Raw genomic sequence first — 16,327 nt, 5'->3', positions numbered from 1 at the left:
GTATCAGTAGGAGTGCCTCCAATATGTTTTGGGTTGTCCAGTGAGTCATTCTGTCTGGATTGGAATCCAAGATCTGCAACTTAGTAACTGTGATTTAGATCAAGTAATTTAACTCTCTTTGCCTCTGTTTCCTCATTGGTAAAACAGGAATGAAAACAATAGAACTGGGCCGGGCCCGGTGGCTCAAGCCTGTGATCCCAGCACTTTGGGAGGCTGAGGTGGGCAGATCACGAGGTCAGGAGATCAAGACCATCCTGGCTAACACGGTGAAACCCCGTCTCTACTAAAAATACAAAAATAAAAAAAAAAATAAATAAATAAATAAAAAGAAAACAATAGAACTCTTTTTTTCTTTTTATCTAATTGTATTCTTATACAATTAGATAAAAAGTACAAAATAATAGTACTTTTAAGGTCATTGTGAAGATTGCATACTTTAATGTGGGGAAAAAAATGCTTAGATGGTGCCCAGCACATAGTGAGCGTTATATAAATGCTGCCTGTTATTATTATTATTACTTGGGGCTGAGGGCTCTAGTATTAGCTCTGATCCTTAGGCCAGCTTGTAAGGTAAGTAGTGTTGTTATCTACGATTCTGAGGCTTAGAGAAGAAGCTGCTCAACTGGGCTACAAAGTCACTTCAAAAACCTGAGGTTTTTTTCCATTATACAATCATGTCTCATAAATCTTAGCGCCCTATTGCTGAAAGAAGCCTTTTAGATCATCCTAGGAGGTTTCTGAACTTGTCTGCAGAGTGAGTGGTTAAGCGTTGGGCTCTGGGGTCCAAAAATGTCGTGTTTGAATCCTAACCCATCACTCAGAGCAGCTGGGTGGTCTTGGACAAGCTCTTCAACTGCTTTTCTCTAATGTGGTGTCTCCCTCACAGGTTGTTAGGATGATTAGATTAGATAATATATGAAAAGTTATTGGCATACTAAGTGTTCCATAATTATTAATTGTTATGATTATGGTTTTATTGTAAATATGAACTAAGTCTGAAGCTACTGGCAGAGGTACAACTGGAACTCTGGCAGGTCTTTTTATTCAGTGCTCTCTCTTCTCCATTTTGCTATCTAATTGGTTAGTTTTCATTCATCCTTTTAGAGTCTACATTTATAAAGTCAGGGGTGTTAGTGAATATTTTAGAAGAACATTTTCCAAGAGTTTTTTTGAACTGCCAAGTCCAGAGATTTAGGATGTACCTTGGTGCTGAAGTAATTGGCTCTCTTAGTCTTGCATTATAAGTTCTCTTTCAGAGTATAAGGTTGAGAACCATGAGAAGAACTCTCACATTTTAGTAATTGCTTTATGGAATAACTTACCTCCTAAAAACGTATGTTTTTCAGCTTCAACTCGTTCCTTTCCTTTCTGTGCCATTTTGAGAGTCTCCTCACTATATATATAATCACAATCTTATGTTCTGCGTTTCTCCTTTTAACTATTTCCTCAAGTGCCATCACTTAATCATATTTTCTCTTCTGTTTATCAACTGGTTGGGGAAGTGGTATGCTTGTTAGTACTAATGAGTTTCTTAGGAAAATACAGAAATAATTTAATCTTAAAGATTTTCTATCTGTCAGAGAATCTGTCATAAAAGATGCCTGAAGCAAGCTGCACACTATTTACTGCCCTTATATCACACCTACACGCAGTTCACGATTGGAGATTAATTCAGAAATTCTCATTAATATGTTAAGCTAAGGACAAGGATGAGATGTTTTAATACCTCCGTAAATGCAACATTTGTTTTGTGTGTGTGTGTGTGTGTGTGTGTGTGTGTGTGTGTGTGTGGATTGGATTGCTTTGGCTGTGAACAAGACAAATCTCTACTTTGCTCTAATATGGATAAAGTAGGTGTCTTCCAAATTTCTTTTAAATTGATTTCTCCTCTTCCCGATAGTTAACCAGATAGGCCATATTATAGCTTTTTGCTCTCCTAATGTGGAAGAAACCAAAGGTTTAATAGTTTTTCCAAAATAACTGAGAGAACATTAGGATATGGAATTGCAAATATATTTCCATTTTGTCATAAAGAAGCTTAGTATTTTTCCCTGTTACTTGCACATTAATTAAAACTGTGATGTTTCTCTTATTTTTACTAGCACCAGAATAAGAAAGGTAAATATTTCGTTACAAGAATCTTATTCCCTGAGAGAAATCGCTAATGGTATGTCACTTACCACTCTCTTCTTTTGGTTTACATGATGCTTCTGTTTGGTTATTGGGCTGCTTTACAGTGAAAATCATGCTGAACTTTCCAGCTACTTTTTTGAGTTCTTTCCTCTCAACCTGGAGACTAGAGAAAAGTAAGTGTAGGGAAGGAAAAATAATTTTCTCTTTACCTTTTATGGTCGTTAGGTTGGGATAGGCCCAGAAACAAGAGAAAACCAAACAGAAGTTTAAAATGCGTATATCTCATGTACACATGGGAGATATCCAGAGATATGAATAAATCTCAAAGAGGTGGCTTTGAGTTCAGGCTCAAATACCATTGTCCACTGAAACAAAAAAAAGAAGGGTATGGGGGATAGTCAGTTGTGGAGGGATGCCCAGGAAAAGTATGGTAAACATGAGTAAGGTTTGTTATGCAGATTTAAGTTTGTGTCTTCTCCATTGGTAAGAATCTCTAGTGACTTGGTCATCCTTCTCTTCCTGGTAGAGAGGGAGACACCCTCCCGAATAGAAATTTCCTTTATAGATGTAAATTCCTTTTACAAAAAGGTAACTTCTATTCTGTTTTCAGATCTTCTCCTGTAGCTGCAGTCTCTCAAAATAATCAGCTCAAAATAATCCTTACGCTAAAGGAGCATGTTGTGGGGAGGCATATTCTAGTCTACCAAGTTTCAATTCTTCTCTCCTTCTAATGGAGCCCAAGTTGAACCAAGAAAGCTTTATATTCTTCATCCATCTGACAATCAGAAGTTATTAAATGCTTTCCATCCAGCACCATGTTAGGTACCACGAATACTACAAAAAGCACATTGGACAATTCCCAGATCTCAAGAAACTTGAGATCTCTTTTCCTTGTTTTCTTTTACTTTTTTCCCCTCTTCTAATAACTTTCCAAATAATTTGAGGCTGTTTACTAAATTAAAGGTAGTCTACAAATAATAGAACAATTAATCATGAAAGAGAAACATGACCATCTTTAGTAGTATAAGCTGGTAGGCCCATGGAATAAACTAAATTTGTTTGTAGGTATCCAGCAACTAAGAAGAAAGGGAATTATTTGGCTTATGTAACATTCCTTGTCTGACCAGAGAAAGCATTCCAGTTTTTTCCATGCAGGTGAAATCTCTCTGTGATCAAACCCAAAGGGGTAATTTATTGGTTACAAAGTAAATATTGAGTTTGGTGTGGTTTTCAAACACAGGAGTAGGTGTTGGGAGGTAAGGGTGCAGGCATGGATCATATGTGTCTTTACTATGGTGTTTCCAGAGTTTGGCACAGTGCCTGGCTCATAGTAGGTGCTTGTCACATAGTTGTTAGATTTAATCGAGCTATTCAGTAGATCATTTTGCATTGACTTGTGATAGCGATGATAAAGTGCTGTATACTCCATGCCTCTGAATGTTGTTTTGTCTCTCTCAAGAAAGCCGTCATTCCATCCCTTGTTCTCCTCCTTCTCATCCTTCAGGTCTCAGGTTTAATTTCAGTTCCTTTGTTTTAGTATCTCTTAGAGTGATCTGCTCCTTTGTTTTTGTTTGTTTGTTTGTTTGTTTGTTTGTTTTAAGACAGCATTTCACTCTTGTTGCCCAGGCTGCAGTGCAATGGCACGATCTCGGCTCACTGCAACCTCTGCCTCCCAAGTTCAAGTGAATCTCCTGCCTCAGTCTCCCGAGTGGCTGGAATTACAGGCACCCGCCACCATGCCCGGCTAATTTTTGTATTTTTAGTAGAGACGGGTTTTTGCCATGTTGGCCAGGCTGGTCGCGAACTCCTGACCTCAGGTGATCCACGCACCTCACCTCCCAACGTGCTGGGATTACATGCATGAGCCACCATGCCTAGCCTGCTCCTTTCCTTTAGAGCTATTCCCTGAGTTTCAAAGGTTTCACTTGCTATGGGAGCCTTTGACTCATGCCCATCTCCTCCAATAGCTTAGAGGAGGATTCGATCACCTTTGTACCCTAGCCCCTAGCGTATGTGCCTGGCACATATAACGGAGTATAAATACTTTGTTAAATGAACAAAAGTAATTAGTTACTAAACAATGTAGTGAGTTGCGCTTTTAATGAGCTTTGAATGAAAATTGAATAATGGATTAAAATGAAAGTAAGGTTAAACATAATAATAATGACAATGATAATGATGATAAAAAATGTGAATTCTAATCATGTGCCAGGTTCTTTATATAAATTATCTCACTGAATCCCCCTAATAACTTAATGAGGAAGCCAAAGTTATTATCCTTATTTTACCAAATAGGAAAATGAGCATGGAGAAGACTGATGATTACTTGGGTACAATCATGCACCTATTTGGTTGGTAGAGCCCAGGATTCAAACCCATGTCCTTAACCACTATGCAAAATACATCCCTATGCTATTTTACTAAAGCATTCTCAAGTCCACAATCTGGAGGAACAGAATTATCTGTCCTCATGTGTCCTGAGTAGTGTGACAGGTTACCCTGTGACGACCCAAAATAGCAACAGTCCCCCATCATTTCACAGTGAGGCTTCAGCCTTGCTTCTGTCCAGGAACAGAAAATGTAGCACCAGAGGTGATATGATTCTTTCCTTTCACTATCAGTGGGGCTGGAGAGAGATGTTCTTATCACCCATCCCATTTTAGTGCACAGCCCCCTAGCTGAACGCCCTTTGCTGCAGTTCCATTTATAAGGAGTATCACATATTTCATTTGTTCATTTGAAAACCCAATGTTCATTGCAGTGCAGAGCAGCCACATTATTATAAGTACTTACTCAGACAAATTAAATGATTCAGTGTAGTAGCTCTGAAAAGTCTAATTTCCATGTGTGGAATCATGTTTATCGACACTCAGATTCAAAGGCGCAAAATAGCATATTTACATTGGTAACTTATTCATAACATTCCTTTTCTACCTTGCTCATTTGATTGTTAGAAACCAATCCAAATCCCATTTTTAGGATGACACGTACAAAAGGATGATATTCAACTATTGTAACTGTGATGGAGGCCAAGCAATGAGAGCAAATCCAGCATTTTACTGGTGCCTCCTGCCTTCTAGTTTCATGTACTGGGATTTGGGGATGGCCAGATTTTTCTTTGAAGGTTTGGTTGTTTCTTTTTAAACATACAATATTGACCCAGGAGGAAGCATTCAGGTCACTCTGGGCTTTCACTTCATGATTACTGAACTTTCCTGCAAGCTTTTTTGCCTTCACAGGCTCTTTCTCCAGGAAGAGAAGGAACATTCTTCACAATTCTAGCCCCTTTCAAGAATGATCTCCTTGGCTCAAGGAGGATCTTGCAGTTATTAGCAGCAAAAATGAATTATCCTAAAGCAAACTCTTTTTTTTTTTAAGCAAAGGTTTCATTTTGTGGGGGGAAAACCTAATCTCAAGTCCTAGAACATGGAAGGTTAATGACCAACTTGCTTTAAAGAGAGAAATATGACAAGCAAAATTGCCAAGTCTGCTGAAGAACTAATCAAGCATATTGTTCCCTTGATTCTAGAAAATTGCAATGTGCTCTTAGAAAGGTTGGAAAGATGTCCATGGTGTACTCTTGGTTTACTTTGTCTGTAAATGTGTGTTCCTGTGTCCTGTAGTGTTGGCGGTCCCAGGGCCAGCGGGGATGTTGTGAAGACCATGGCTGCTTGTGGTGTTCTGGTGTTCCCCTGGCAGAGAGCTCCTTGTCATTCCAAATGACAGATGGTTCCCTCTGCGGGCTGAACTGAAATTCAGCCCTCCACACTGACACAGTCTGGGAGGAATCACCAATGGTCACGCTGATTATTAAAACGTAATTTTGAGTTTCATCCTTAAAAAACTAACCTCAACCAGCCTGACCAACATGGAGAAACCCCGTCTCTACTAAAAATACAAAATTAGCCAGTCATGGTGGTGCGCGCCTATAATCCCAGCTACTTGGGAGGCTGAAGCAGGAGAATCGCTTGAACCTGGGAGGCGGAGATTGCAGTGAGCCGAGATTGTGCCATCGCACTGCAGCCTGGGCAACAAGTGTGAAACTCCGTCTCAAAAAAAAAAAAAAAAAACTAACCTCATCTATCCCCATCTATGATTAGTGATTAGCTTAAGTGCAGTCCAGAGCTGGTAACTCCTTTCCTTCCTTCCTTCCTTCCTTCCTTCCTTCTCATCCATCCTTCGTCCTCCTCCTTTTTTCTTCCTTTACTCCTAGAAAACAAAAAATACAGTGTGACAAAAGTAGTGTAATATCTCTGTATCTCGCATTTTCCAAAACAAGTATCTTTTTTTTTGGTCAGTTGTTCCAATTTTTTTTTTCTTTTTAAAATTTTGATGATAATGTCCTGTCCTTCCCTCCACCCTCCACTTTCTTTGCTGCCTGTACACCTGCCTAAAATTCCCTACCATAAATTTGGAATGTATTTGACTAGTCCATTGTTTATACTTTTACATACATATATGTGTATCCACAGCAGCAGTCCCCAACTTTTTGGCACCAGGGACTGGTTTTGTGGAAGATAATTTTTCCATGGATGGGGAGTGGGGGGTATGGTTTTGGGAAGAAACTGTTCCACCTCAGATCATTGGGCATTAGGGTCTCCTCATAAGGAGCAGACAGCCTACATCCCTTGCATGCACAGTTCACAATAGGGTTCCTGCTCCTATGAGAACCTAATGTCCCCGCTGATCTGACAGGAGGTGGAGCTCAGGCGGTAATGCTCGCTTGCCCACCACTCACCTCCTGCTGTGTAGCCTGGTTCCTAACGGGCCACAGACTGGTACTGGTCTACCGCCTGGGGGTTGGGGACCCTGACCTACAATGAATACATACTATTGTGTTTGTATATTTAACATTTTCCTTTGTGTTGCTTTTCTGCCCATGACATTTATGAGACATCCATACTGATGCCTATAAAACCAATCTATTCTTTTTAACAGCCATATATCCTTTAATCATATAAATATAGCATATTTTATTTATTGATTTGCCTTTAAGGGTGACTTTTAGGTCATTTCCAAGTTTTGTTATACTGAAAAAGGTGCTGCAATAATTATTTTAGTATATGTCCCCTTATATGTATGTTTCTTAGCCCTGGTATACCCCCCAAGAAGAGTCACTATGCCATGGCATATGTGTAGTGTCACTTTTGATAATACAGTAAAATTGCTCAATAGAATAATATACCAATTCATGACTCCGCTGGAAGTAAACTAGAATAATATGCTATTTTTTCTCGTATCTTGGACACCACTGAATTGTGTCAGTCTTTTTCATATTAACTAGTCTGATAGAAATAAAGTAGAATCCCATTATTTTCATTTGCATTTTCCTCATGTTTAGTGAGAGTATTAGTCGGTTTTCTTGCTGCTGATAAAGACATAATGGAGACTGGGCAATTTACAACAGAAAGAATTTTAATGGACTTACAGTTCCATGTAGCTGGGGTGGCCTCACAATCCTGGCTGAAGGCAAGGAGGAGCAAGTCACATCTTACATGGATGGCAGCAGACAAATAGAGAGCTTGTGCAGAGAGATTCCCATTTTTTTAAAACATCAGATCTCTTGAGACTTATTCACTCTCATGAGAACAGCATGGGAAAGACCCACTCCCATGATTCAATTACCTCCCACCAGGTTCCTCCCATGACACATGGGAATTGTGTGAGTTACAATTCAAGGTGAGACTTGGGTGGGGACACAGCCAAACCATATCAGTGAGGTTGAGCTGCTTTTCTTATGTACGTGGTCCATTTTTCCTTCTTTGAATCACTATTTAAAAAGATATTTATTTGTTTGCCTTTTTCTTTTTGTTGATTTTAGGAGTTCCTTATATATTCTGGTTACTTATTCCCTGTCTGTTAAACATGTTGCTAATTTCTTTGGCTGGTCTGACATTTGAGAAGATAATTTATTCAGATGATCAGTACAGATAAGTTGTTATGGTTTCTAATTTAATTCTATGTACTATCAAGAAGTCAGGCATATCTCTACCTGCAATCTATTGCAAATCCTTTTGGATCTGCTTTCAAAATATTTTGCATAGGACTGACCAGTTTTCACTATCCTGTGTGCTACCTGGCTAGCACCTTTATTCACCAGGATAACTGCAGGAGCCTCCTAAGTGGCTTTGTTCTTCAGTTTATTCTTACCAAATAGCCAGAGAGAGCTTATTAAAATGTAAGTCAGATCTTGGTTCACCTCTGCTCAGAATTAGGCAATGGCTTCCCACCTTGCTCCAAGTAAAAGCCTGAGTTCTTAGAGTGGCCCATAAGGTTCAGCACCCTCCAGCTCCTTGTCATCACTCTGACCTGGTTTCCTGCTGCTCTCCCCTGGCTATTCCAGCCACACTGGCCTCCCTGCTGTTCTAACATACAAACATGCACCTGCCTGGGACGTTTGTACTTTCTGTTCCCTCTGCCTAGAATTTCTTCACCCAGAGCCATCATCATGGCTGTCTCCTACACCTCAAATCTTCCCTGAGACATTACCTTTTCAGTGAGATCTTTCCTGATCTCCTTGCTCAAAAATGCAACAATCTCCCCAAACACACTGTATTGATTTCCTAGGGTGGCAGTAACTAAGTACCACATACTGAGTGGCTTAAAACAACTGAAATTTATTGTCTCATAGTTCTGGAGGCTACAAGTCTGAAATCAAAGTGTTACCAGGGCCATGCTCCCTCTGAAATCTGCAGGGGAATCTTTCTTTGCCTCTTCCTAACTTCTGGTGATTTGCTGGCAATCCTTGGCTTGCAGCTACATAAGTCCAATCTCTGCCTTTGTTCTCACATGGCATTCCTTCTCCCCTGTGTCTCTGTGTCTTCACGTGGTCATCCTCTTATATCCAACCATATTAGATGAGAGGCCTGCCCACCGAACTCCAGTATGACTTCATCTTAACTTAAATAATTATATCTGTATCAATCCTATTAACAAATAAAGTCACATTCCAAGTACTGAGGGTTAGGACTTCAACATATCTTTTTTCCTGATGGGGAGGGGTTGGGGGAACAGAATTCAACCCATAGTACTCACCATCTCCCTTCCTACTTTGTGTTTCTCCAGAGTCCTTAGAACTATTTAACCAATCATGTATTTTACATATGTATTTTGTTTGTTTGTCTCCTCTACTAGAAGGTAGGCAGCATGATGGCCCAATCTTGGACTATTATGTTCACTGCTATAGAGAATAGTGCCTGACACCTTAGTAGAATCTCAATAAATACTTGTTAAATGAATGATCATCTGCTTTCAATTACTACATTGAGCTGACCATGTAACATGATGTAGACCAAGATTATTAGATTAAAAAAGGAAACAATTACCTCTAAATGAGATCCTAGGAAATGAATTGGTGTTTATGATATTTTTATTTCAAAGAAGTGTACATGAAGGAAACCCAGAGGTAGAGGTCAGAGCAGTGAGGAACCAGCCAGTTGGGGGATTAGTGCATTGTCATTGAGTGGTTTATGAGCAGCAAGGTCTCAATAGCCTCCCTGTCACTTGTCCACTTTGGGGTTATTCCTGCAAGTAAGGTGGGTCACGGGGCTTTCACTTTGCCGTAGCATCTAACATGTGCCAGAAACTGTGCTTGATACTTTATTCTTATTTAGAAAAAAAAAATCCTCTTCATAAATGTACCCTTCAAATATTATTATACCCGTTTGATAGAGATGGAAAGTGAGGCTCAGTGAAGGACCCAGAAGCAGTAAACACATTACTAGGATTCAAACTCAGGCCAGTGGGACCAAAAAAACCCATGTTCCTTTGCTCTGAGATTCCTTCAGATTCTGTGGACACCAGAGTTCCAAGGGAAAGTGAGTAAACTGGCCCACACGGGATGCTTCAGACAGATGACTTGGCATAGACCACCAGAAAACCGGAGAAAGACTCTTCCCACCAGACTCACGGGTCAGCCTCATCTTTTTGCAAAATGGAAAGCCCCAGCGCCAGGACTTTCCAGTTCTTGAGGAGGATCAAATGATATGGCTGAAACAACCCTGGACTAGGAATCAGAAATGAATAATTAAGGCACGGTTCTGCCCCTTTTCTTGTGTGATCGTGTGTGAACTGCTTATACCCTTCTGAGTCACAGTCTCCCGTGTACAGACTAATGACAATGCCTGCAAAAATCACGTATGTACCTTCATTCTGCCCTTTCAGCAATACCCGTGTGGCAATGCTCAGTGTTCATGGTGAACGTTCCTAATGAAATTGTACCCTAGAGCCATCTGAATCACTGCTGAAATAATCATCTGAATTTCTTGTCCTTGGTGTAGGTATCCTAGGAATACCTGCCTGCTTAGACCCTCTAGAAAAGCTCTGTGCATCCTGCCACTGAGGACTCCGAAGAGGTAGCAGTCTTCTGAAAGGTAGGTTTACTTAATTTTGATTTTTTTTTTCAAAGCGTTTGAAATAATTGACCTGCTATGAGTATCCTTATAATAGTAGTAATGTTCCTATGTACATGTAAAATAGAACTCTTAAAATGGTAAAATTTCAGGGCTAGATTCCCTTGGAGAATTTACCCTCTTTCGACTTCTATTTGTAGCTGCCATTTTAAAAATTGGGGTATAAATATTATGTCAGTTAAATAAAAGAATGATGACTTCACTTTCTGAAGAAAGCATTCCCCTTCTTTTCCATGAAATGTAGCTTACCCGTTACCTGACTGACATGCCATTATATTATCCTCCCCCCAGCAGTTACACATATTTAATAATTTTTATGTGTAAAAAGTAAGGTTAAACAGTTACAAAGTCAAGTTGTTATGTTTTGCATGACTTGGAGAATGCTAGTGGAATGGAAATGAAGTTAGGAGCAGCTGGAGAAGGCTCTGTTGAAGCAGATCTCCTTCAGTGGCATGGTACTATTCGTGGTCAGAGGACGTCCTAGGGCATATGCTGGGACAGACAGTGAAGGGTAGGTCTTACAAAGAGGCTTTACGTTAAGAGTAAAATAATCACTTATCTGTATGCATCTTTGAATGATTTCACCGGATATGTCGAATATGTATTTTTAAAAATAGCAGCAAAGGGCCTCTAATCCCAGCACTTTGGGAGACCGAGGTGGGTGGATCACTTGAGGTCAGGAGTTTGAGACCAGCCTGGCCAACATGGCGAAACCCCATCTCTACCAAAAATACAAAAATTAGCCGGACGTGGTGGCAGGTGTCTGTAATCCTAGCTACTCACCCGGGAGATGGAGGTTGCAGTGAGCTAAGATCGTGCCATTGCACTCCAGCCTGGGCAACAGAGTGAGACGCTGCCACAAAAAAACCCATGATAATAATAATAATGGCAAGAAAGTAGGAGCGATGCACTAATCTGGTAATCTCTAGCATGTCGTCAGGGGACTGTGCTCGTGTAACCCTCCCTAGGACTCATATTTACTCCTCTCCTTTTCTGTCACCTCATCTCATCTTTACTCTTTTAACAATCTGTCTCATTCCCGGGTCTCAGACAATTTAACATGAATAATAAATACGTATATTGAATCATCCTATGTGCCAGAACACAAAGATACTATACTCCTTTTCCTGCTTCCAGTTAAGTCCCAGTTTCCTGTATCCACTTTACAATGTCAGCCAGCTTATCCTTTGTGCCACCTTCCCTTTCCCTCTCATTCCACAGTCACTTGAAACCCATGGTTTATGCAAAATTGCAAAGTTGGGCAGGATTGCCCCTAGAGTTGTAGAACTGTGAGACATTGCTGCATCTTCTCGAGGGATGAGGCAGGCATCTTTACTTCCTAATGTGCCAGATTTTTCTCTGGCAGGTCACCTGCCTGTTTAGATGGTTTACCTGGAAAACAAAGTTTAAAGGCAGTACATGAAATGAGGTGAAAGGGAGCACTGGTATTATGTGCCTTTTCATATGAGCCTTTACATATAATTATTTGATCCTTTCGTTATTGTTTGGGTTAGCGTTTTAAGCCCTGAAGGAGGGCTTTCTTTTTTGAGATGGAGTCTCTCTCTGTCACCCAGGCTGGAGTACAGTGGTGCGATCTCAGCTAACTGCAACCTCTACCTCCTGGGTTTAAGCAATTTTTGTGTCTCAGCCTCCCAAGTAGCTGGGATTACAAGCGCCCGCCACCAGGCCCACCTAATTTTTGTATTTTTAGTAGAGATGGGGTTTTGCCATGTTGGCCAGGCTGGTCTTGAACCCCTGACCTCAAGTGATCCACCCACCTCAGCCTCCCAAAGTGCAGGGATTACAGGTGTGAGCCATCACACCTGGCTAGAAGGTTCTTTTTAAACATAAAAGCTGTCAATATAAAATATATTGTTTCTGGAAGGGTGGCATTTTAATATCAATAATTACTGATAAAAAGAACTGTAGACTATTTAAGTTTTAGAAACCCTACTTACTCCTAGAAAGACTTCTATTTTCTCTCCTAATAGTAAAAAGTATGTGCCTGGTATCTCCAAAGCCCCTTTGCTATTTCTTCTCTTTACAAAGACTGACTCAGAGTTCTACTGTTTGCTGTGTGCTCTTAGTGAACTCAACGTCTCGGAACTTTGGTTACTTCCTCCGTAAAATGAAGCTAGTTATGGGAACTGCTCAAAGAATAGTTGTGAAGGATTAACTGACAATTTATGTAAAGTGGTTAGCAAAGTGGCTGGTATACAGAAGCTTTCAAGAAGTGGAAGCCATAATGATTATGATTAGAAGGAATTGTGCAATTACCAACTCTGGGTTGGCATTTTAGGATTTTCAGTATTCTGTTTCTCGTGGGATATTATCTATTGCAGTTTTCAATGAGGCAGGATTTAGAGATATCTGAGACCAAAGAAATAAGGTAAAATAACATGGCAAAGTACCATGTAGATAATCACTGGTAGTCATGATTCCGTATAAGCCTCATTGCTTTGAGATTAAATGCCACCAGTCTAATAGCTAGAATTGATTGATGTTCCATCATTCTATCATTTAACTTTATGCTGTGTTTTCATTCCAAGTCTTCTCATGCACTTGGCCAGATGATCAAGGAAGCCCTGAGCCTGGCTTCTATTTCTAATTAAAACTAAACTCAAATGTCACTAAATGAGGGAATGGACCGAGGTTAAGTATTTTGAGGAGAGGTGTTAGGAATGCAAAGGAATGTTTCCTAAATGTTTTTACTTGTTTCCATTTCCAATATGGCTAAGTAAGTTCTACTGGACCTGAAATTCTCACAGATATCAACTATAAAGTACCAAAAGACCAAAAAAAGAAAAAAGGAAAAAAGGAATTACCTGGAAGCGCTAGAGAATAAAAATAAGCAGACAGATTCTGGAGGGGAGCTGAAATTCAAAACTTGGAAGCACAGATCGGTACAGAGTGAGTTTCCCATTTTACAACTTTTAGAGTGAGAACAGGCTAAAATTAATGTCACTTTGGGTGGCCATCCTCCAATAGAAAACTCACAGTGTTTTTGGTTTGAAGACCCAAAGAACAGGGTTCAGGGCAATCATAGCCACAGGAAAATGAATTTAGAATCTTGGAAAGAAGAGAGGCAGAGAGGGGAAGCTCCCAAATCTGTATATAAACACTACCCAAATTTCTGGTTGACCCTTGAATTTATTAATATGAGACAAACTAAACTTTCAGACAAAAAGAGTTACCAAAGATGAGCACTTCATGATAGTAAATCATTATATTAAGAAGATGTTAAGAATTGTAGATTAATATGCACTTGATAAAATTCCAAGTGAGATCACGTCATGTAATTCTGAGGTATATGTCATGTGTATATTCTTGATGGAGCAGACACAAATTATCACAAAGATAAAAGAACTGAACTGAGATTTGAGCTGCTACCCAAGAGATAGTTTTAAATTTGAGTATAACTAATTGCCTGCTAAAACAAATAATACCCTTCAGAAAACTATAACAGGATTGAAACTCTTCATACAATAACATGAATACTTGCATATCATACAACCCCAAATTACACGTCATATGAAAACCCAATAAAATGTGACTCATTCTGAAGACAAAAAGCAATTTTCTGAGACCAATTCCAAGATGAGCCAGATGTGGTAATTAACAAAGATTTTAAAGTGGCTATTATAACCATGCTCCACAAATAATAGGAAAATAAACTCATGATGAATAAGAAGGTAGTAAACAGAAACTGCAAAAAAAAAAAAAAAAAACAAACAAATAGAAATCCTGAAACTGAAAAATACAGTATTTGAAATAAAAACTCATTGAGTATACTTATAGCAACTGGAGGTAACAAAGGAAAGTGTTAATGAACTTAAAGATAGATCCATAGAAATCTATCTTTTGGAATCTATTTTCTTTTGGAAGAACAGACAGAAAAAAAGACTTAAAACAACTGAATAGAAAAAATAAACAGAGACTCAGAGACCTGTGTGACAGAAATTAAAATGTCTAGCTCACATGTAATTGGAGTCTCAGAAGGAGAAGAGAAAGAAAATGAAACAGAAAAAAAATTTGAAGAAATAACGGGCACAAATTTTCAAATTTGGTGAAATACATAACTGCATAGATCAAGAAATGCAGTGAACCCCAAATGGGATACATTTGAAGAAAACTGTGCATAGGTACTCATATTCCAACTGGTGAGGACCAACAATAAAGAGAGAATCTTGATAGTAGCCAGAGAAAAATGGCACAGTATCTTTGGTGGAACAATGCTTTAAATGAACACTGACTTCTCATCAGAATTTATAAAGGCCAGAAAAAGTGAAATGATATTTTTAAAGTACAAACGAGGGGGAAAAAAAAAAGCAAAAAACTGTTAATCCAGAATTCTATGTGTAGCGAAAATATCCTTTGTGAGTAAAGGCAAATTAAGGACATTTTCAGATAAATGGAAACTAAGAGCATTTATTATCAGCAGACCTGCACCACAGAAATGCTAAAGGAAAGATTGTTCAGGCTAAAGTGAGATAACACCAGATGGAATCTTAAGTCTTTAAGAAGGAATGAAAAAATATTGGAAATTGTAAATATAAAAGACTGTTTTTTCATGATAAGATCTTTAACTACACAGGACCTGTTAAAGCAAAAATTATAACATTGTCTTGTGGTGTTTATAACGTAATATGTACAGATGTAGTCCATGTGACTTTATAGCATAAAGAATGGAGGTGGATTTATACAGTTGCAAAGTTTTCCAATTTTATATGAGATAGTGTAAAATTAAATCTAAGTAGACTGTGTAAGATCAAGAATATATGTTTTAATTCCTAGAAAAACCACTGAAAATCCAAAGATAAAATAGAATCCCAAATTTAAAAAAAAATGGTCCAAAGATTGCAGACGGAAGAAAAAGAAAAACAAGAAGTAGAGGAGCAAACAGAAAATGAATAATAAACTCGCAGCTCTAAATGCAACCATATCAGTAATCAGACTAAATGTCAATGGACTAATCACTAATTAAAATGTAGAGGTGTCATAGCAAAATTCTACCTGATGTACAAAGAAGAGCCGGTACAATTCTACTGAACGATTCCAAAAAATTAAAGAGGAGCAACTCCTCCCAAACTCATTCTATGCGTCACCCTGATAACAAACCTGACAAAGACACAATGCAAAAAAAGAAATCAACAGGCCAGTATCCCTGATGAACATAGAGGCAAAAATCCTCAACAAAATACTAGCAAACCAAATTCAACAGCACATCAAAAAGTTAATTTACCATGATCAAGTAGGCTTCATTCTGGGATGCAAATTTGGTTCAACATATGCAAATAAAAATGTGATTCACCACATAAATAGGATTTTTAGAAAGCCTTAGAATCATCTCAATAGACGTAGAAAAAGCTTTTGCTATAATCCAACGTCCCTTCATGATAAAAAAACTTCAAGAAACTAGACACTGAAGAACATACCTCCAAATAATAAGAGCCATCTATGATAAAAACACAGCCAATCATACTGAATGGGCAAAAACTGAAAGCCTTACTTACCCTTGCGACCTGGAACAAGACAAAGATACCCACTCTTACTACTCCTGTTCAACATGGTACTGCAAGTGCTAGCCAGAGCAATCAGGCAAGAGAAAGAAATAAAATGCGTCTAAATAGGAAAAGAAGAAATCAAAGTATCTCTCTTTGTAGACAATATGATTCTATTCCTAAAAATCTCAAAGCCTCCACCAAAAGCCTCCTAGAACTCAGAAACAATTTCAGTAAAGTTTTGGGACACAAAATCAATGTACAGAAATCAGCGCATTTCTG

The 16,327-nt window shown here is 38.8% G+C and overlaps 1 protein-coding gene across 6 annotated transcripts in view; it reads left to right on the top strand.

Annotated features, from left to right (window-relative positions):
* Positions 1 to 16,327, top strand: part of FHIT (fragile histidine triad diadenosine triphosphatase) — a 1,522,387-nt gene that overhangs the window by 438,699 nt on the left and 1,067,361 nt on the right. For all 6 annotated transcript variants that reach the window (XM_058437111.1, XM_058437110.1, XM_058437112.1 and 3 more), the window contains one exon: positions 10,413 to 10,505. The gene's annotated coding sequence lies outside the window, so the exon portion shown is untranslated. The remainder of the gene's footprint in view (positions 1 to 10,412; positions 10,506 to 16,327) is intronic.

This window comes from Hylobates moloch, unplaced genomic scaffold, assembly GCF_009828535.3.
Source record: "Hylobates moloch isolate HMO894 unplaced genomic scaffold, HMol_V3 SCAFFOLD_4, whole genome shotgun sequence".
NCBI lineage: Eukaryota > Metazoa > Chordata > Mammalia > Primates > Hylobatidae > Hylobates > Hylobates moloch.
The sequence above is the reverse complement of the archived record's forward strand: the minus strand, read 5'-3'. Positions and strand labels throughout refer to the sequence as shown.